The sequence below is a fragment of the Glycine max genome, chromosome 1 (assembly GCF_000004515.6).
Source record: "Glycine max cultivar Williams 82 chromosome 1, Glycine_max_v4.0, whole genome shotgun sequence".
Lineage (NCBI taxonomy): Eukaryota > Viridiplantae > Streptophyta > Magnoliopsida > Fabales > Fabaceae > Glycine > Glycine max.
The window spans coordinates 9,529,511-9,534,582 of NC_016088.4; the positions used below are offsets into that span (position 1 = coordinate 9,529,511).

Here is a 5,072-nt window from a genome sequence, read left to right on the forward strand (position 1 = left end):
CAAGAGAATCTTTACAATTGTTTAAAACAAAACACTTGCAACCAAAAACCCTTAGGTGATATATATTTGGTTTTCTTCCTTTATAAAGTTCATAAGGAGTTTTCTTTAGAATAGATCTAATAAGTACTTTGTTCAAAGTGTAGCAAATAGTATGTACAACATTAGCCCAAAAGTACTTAGGTAACTTTGTTTCATTTAGAAGAGTTCTAGCTTCTTCTTCAAGGGATGTATTTTCTCTCTCTACAACACTATTTTGTTGAGGTGTACTTGGGTCAGAAAAATTGTGGTGAATTCCATTTTCTTCACAAAACTTTTCAAAAGACTCATTTTGAAATTCACCTCTTTGATCACTTCTAAGTGAAACAATGTTAAGACCCTTTTCATTTTGAATAACCTTGGCAAGTTTGCGAAAAGCATCAAAAGCTTCATTTTTGAATTTCGAAAGCAATGTCCATGTGAACCTTGAGTAATCATTTACTATAACTAAGCCATAGTAATCACCACCCAAACTCATAGTTCTAGAGGGAACAAATAATTCTATGTGAAGTAGTTCAAGGGGTTTTGAAGTAGAAACAACATTTTCACTTTGAAAATAATTTTTAACTTGTTTCCCCTTTTGACATGCTTCACACACTTTATTTTTCTCAAACTTGAGTTTTGGAATACCAATTACTAAGTCTTTTCTAAGTAGATGATTGAGATGATGCATGCTTATATTGCAACCCTACGATGCCATAACCAAGAACCATCAATCTTATTTACCAAACAACTAAGTTCATGAAATGGTGCATGTTCAATGTTCAACATATAGATATTACCTATCCTTTTACCAATATGGACAACCTCACCGGACATAGCTTCACTAATAAGACAACAATTCTTGTTTAATTCAATTTTGAAAAAAAAAAGTAATCAATTATATCACCAAGTAATCGATCAAGGCAGAGACTCCTGAAAAATCAATCATTGTCACAAAACTTCTTCAAGCTCTTCTTCAAGCTTCAAGGCTAAGTCTTCATGTTGCTCCCCCTATCTCTAATAGGGCTTTGTTCCGAGGTGTCTTTTTTTGAATAATAGACTCAAGTTTTGTCCATAGTTTGCATGCATTACTATAAGATGACACATGCTTGAACAAGCTTTAGTGAATGTATTTTCGAATCATAGCTACTGCCTTCCGATTTTGGAGCTCCTACTCTTTGTCAATGATCTTTCCCTCCAACTTATCCTTTTGAGTTATTAGCTCATGCAAATCTTTACAATATAAATGGTCTTCCATCATCGACTTCCAATAGGAGTAATTTTCAGTAGTTACCTTAAACATATCTCCATCATGAGTGACAACACCTTCCATCTTGAATCATGCAGGATGATAGGTCCCCCGATCAAACTGGCTCTAATACCACTATTGGGAAATACCAAGAATAAATTTTCCTCTTTGTGTGATTAAGATGGACAATAAGAAAAATAAATTAAAAGAGTAAGAAAAGAAGAACAACACCAAGAAATTATGATTTCAATCTCACCCAATAGGATGGTTTGCAATATTTCTCAAACACTCACCAAGTATGGTAGAAATATATAACTTTCTTTTCTTGAAGAGAATTACAAAAAAAAAAAAAAAAACTCTCTCACTCTATCACTCTTGAGGGATCTCACTTGCTTGCTTGCCACAACTCCTCACAAGCCTCCATTTATGTAGTGGAGGGATATGGCTTCTCCCAAGAGTAATAAATGAATGTAAATTAATTTTCATATTTCTAAAAACCCTTAGAAATGTTATCTCATTTTTTCTAAGATGAATATGATATCATCAAGAGTCAAAAATGAAATTCAAAAACCTTGAAATCTCCACCTTTTATTTTTCATGCATTTGATGTTATCAATATTTGTTGAATGTGGTGTTCCATAATTATGGAGGGATTTCCAACACACACACACATAGTAGTGTCATGTAGGCATGCCATTAGCTTTGTGTATTGATACTAACCATTACATTGGCTCCGGAGGAATCAAGAATCTATCTTACGTCTTCGGAGTTGGCTGTCTCCAGCTACAAGACATTGACCATTCAATACAAAAAAAGTAACATATGATTCTATGTGTAATTAAACTAATCCTTCACCCGATATTCCTCTGTTCACTATGAAGGAATCCCAAATAGTAGTGTCAAGTAGGCATGCCATTAGCTTTGTACTGCACCTCTTTTTGTTGTTGTTACTGTTCTTTCATTTAATCACTTGTGATCCAATTAATGTCCCAAATAAAATCCTCTTACACTATAGTTCTAATGAAGCATCACCATTCTATGGAGTAAACTGTATAGGAGATGTTGGATCAACTTTCTAGTCTCCTGTGTATGACAAGAGTTCATCTACTCTCTTGATCTCAAACATAGAGTCTCTAGCACCAAAAGTTCCATACTCAACAACAAGAATAACTCATTCTCCTTTTTCCTACTCATTCCTTTCCTCCCCTGGCCTTATGTTCATTCGTATTTACTTTCTCTCGTCTTCATATCAGATGATGAACCCCTCCAAGGCTTATTTCTTTGTAAAAGCTAGTCCTTACACTCTAGTAAGTGATTTTAATCCATTTGTTTTTGCAGAAGAACTCAACTTGGTGTATTTCACCAAGGATTTCTTAGTCAACATTAGGGAAGAGACACTAACCATTACATATACTCCATCTCCTTTAATTCCCAATGCATTTGCCTTTGTAAATGGTATTGAGATATTCCTAATGCCCCTTAGTATATACTTTCCCAGTTCCATGGTTCCTTACCTTGGGCACCAGGAACCTTTATTTATTAGTGATGAATATGCCCTAGAGATGCTTTACCAGGTTAGCATTGCTAGTGATGTTGAAAATGCATTTGGAACATGGTTGGATGATTCTAGTTACATATCTGGTTCGCAATCTGGAAGTGTCCTTAGCATAAAGCACCGTACCGTTAGCATGAATTACACCACTTTGACTTCAAAGGATTATAATTATTTAGCACTTGCATAACTATATTGCACTTCCATGACAATGGTAGCAATGGAGATGCTAACATGAAGTACAATTTAACGTGAACTTTCTCTGTTGATTTTGGATTTAATTACCTTCTTCGGCTTCATTTCTGTGAGATCTCTATGGTGATAACACAGGTCAATCAAAGAGTGTTCAAGGTGTACATATACAACCAAACAGCCGAGAAGAGGATGGATGTTGTTGCTTTATCTGGTGCACCGCTTACTCCTTTACACAGGGACTATGTTGTTATGGTTCCTAGGGAAAGTGGGAGAAGGAAAGATTTATGGATCGCACTTCACCCTAACTTCAAGTCAAAAGCCAAATATGCTAATGCCATACTGAATGGAATTGAAATCATAAAGATAAGTGATAGTGATCATAGTCTTGCACCAATATTCCAGTTGAGAAGGGAGCAAAGGAAGAACAAAGTTCCACATGTCATTATTATGGCTGGTACTCTAGGTACCATTTTGGGACTATTCTTTACATTTTTCTTTCTTATTCGCAGAACATGGAAAAAACTGAAGTGGAGAACTTCTCATATACTCCCATCAAATTCCACTACAAGAAGCCACAAAAACATTCAACCAGCAGTGACCTCAGGTCATTGTCATCAATTCACATAAGCAGAGATCAACATAGCCACCAGCAACTTCAGTGAAGCTCTTGTCATTGGGGAGGGAGGCTTTGGAAAGGTGTACAAAGGAATCATGCATCATGATGAGGTTACTCTACGGCAATAAAGCGATCTAATCCTAGTTCTTGCCAAGGATTTAAGGAGTTTCAAAATGAGATCAATGCTTTCTCATTTTGTCACTTGAATTTAGTGTCATTACTCGGATACTGCCAGGAAGGAAATGAACTGATACTTGTCTATGAATACATGGCCCAGGTCCTCTGTCTGATCATTTATATAAGAAACAGAAACAACCACTGCCTTGAATTCAGAGACTAAAGATTTGTATTGGAGCAGCTCGAGGACTACATTACCTCCACACTAGCACAAGCCACCCAATGATTCACTGTGACATCAAGTCAGCCAACATTATTGGATCAGAATTAGGTAGCCAAGGTTGCAGATTTTGGGTTGTGTAGAACAGTTACCTCACTTTACCACTCACATGTTAGCACTGAGGTTGAAGGTACTTTAGGATATTTAGATCCTGAGTACTATAGGAGAAGAAAACTGACTGAAAAATCTAATGTGTATTCAATTGGAATAATTATGTTTAAAGTGTTCTGTAGAAGACCAGTTGTGGATCCTTTGGCAGTGAAAGAGGAAAGCGAGAAAGTTGGGTTGGCCATGTGAGCCATACACTGCTACCAGCTGTGATGCTCTCAGACTTGCCTATTCCCCCCACCATACCCGTGTTGACACGACACAACTCAGGTGTCGACACAGAATATGGGTCAGACCCGAGGGGAAGAAAGAGGATGCACATCAAATAAACAGGAAGTGTCAAGAAGAAAGTCGGACTCGAGAGGAAGAAAGTTGAAATGTTTTTGAAACTTTTTCAGTTACATATCTACTAACTTGACATTTTAAATCTTGGTCTGCAACATATGGGGGAGAGGAAGGCTATGTAATTCTCCATGGTACATCATTCGGGCAAACTTCATTGAAGATGAGGCTTGCCGGAGAAGAGGCTGAAAAGTCACCTTTCAATTTTAGGTTTTTTCTTTTTCTTTAAATTTAGGGTTGATATTTTGTATTTAATTTTTAGTTTTGACTACTCCCCCACCTCATAGTTGTAACCTGTATGGAAAAATAAAAGATAATTTACTACTCATATTTCATAGAGTAGTTCCTAGTCTTTAGAATAGTTTACCTCTTTTTTGAATTTTTTTCCTTATGTTGCTGACATCACCATATTCAATGAAATTTTTTGATGTTGAAAGCATCCAATAATAATACTTTTAAAATATAACAGATAAAAAATCTACTAACAGGCATACCAATTTTAACTAGCGGCGACAATACCTTGATGAATAGTTCCAATTTTTTTTAATGCAAATCCATTATAAAATTAGCGTAAAAAGATGTAAGATTTTTTCTT

The 5,072-nt window shown here is 35.9% G+C and overlaps 1 pseudogene; it reads left to right on the plus strand.

Moving 5' to 3' along the window:
* Window positions 1–2,142: 2,142 nt before the first annotated feature.
* LOC102665358 (receptor-like protein kinase FERONIA) lies at window positions 2,143–4,348 on the plus strand (annotated as a pseudogene).
* Window positions 4,349–5,072: the final 724 nt, after the last annotated feature.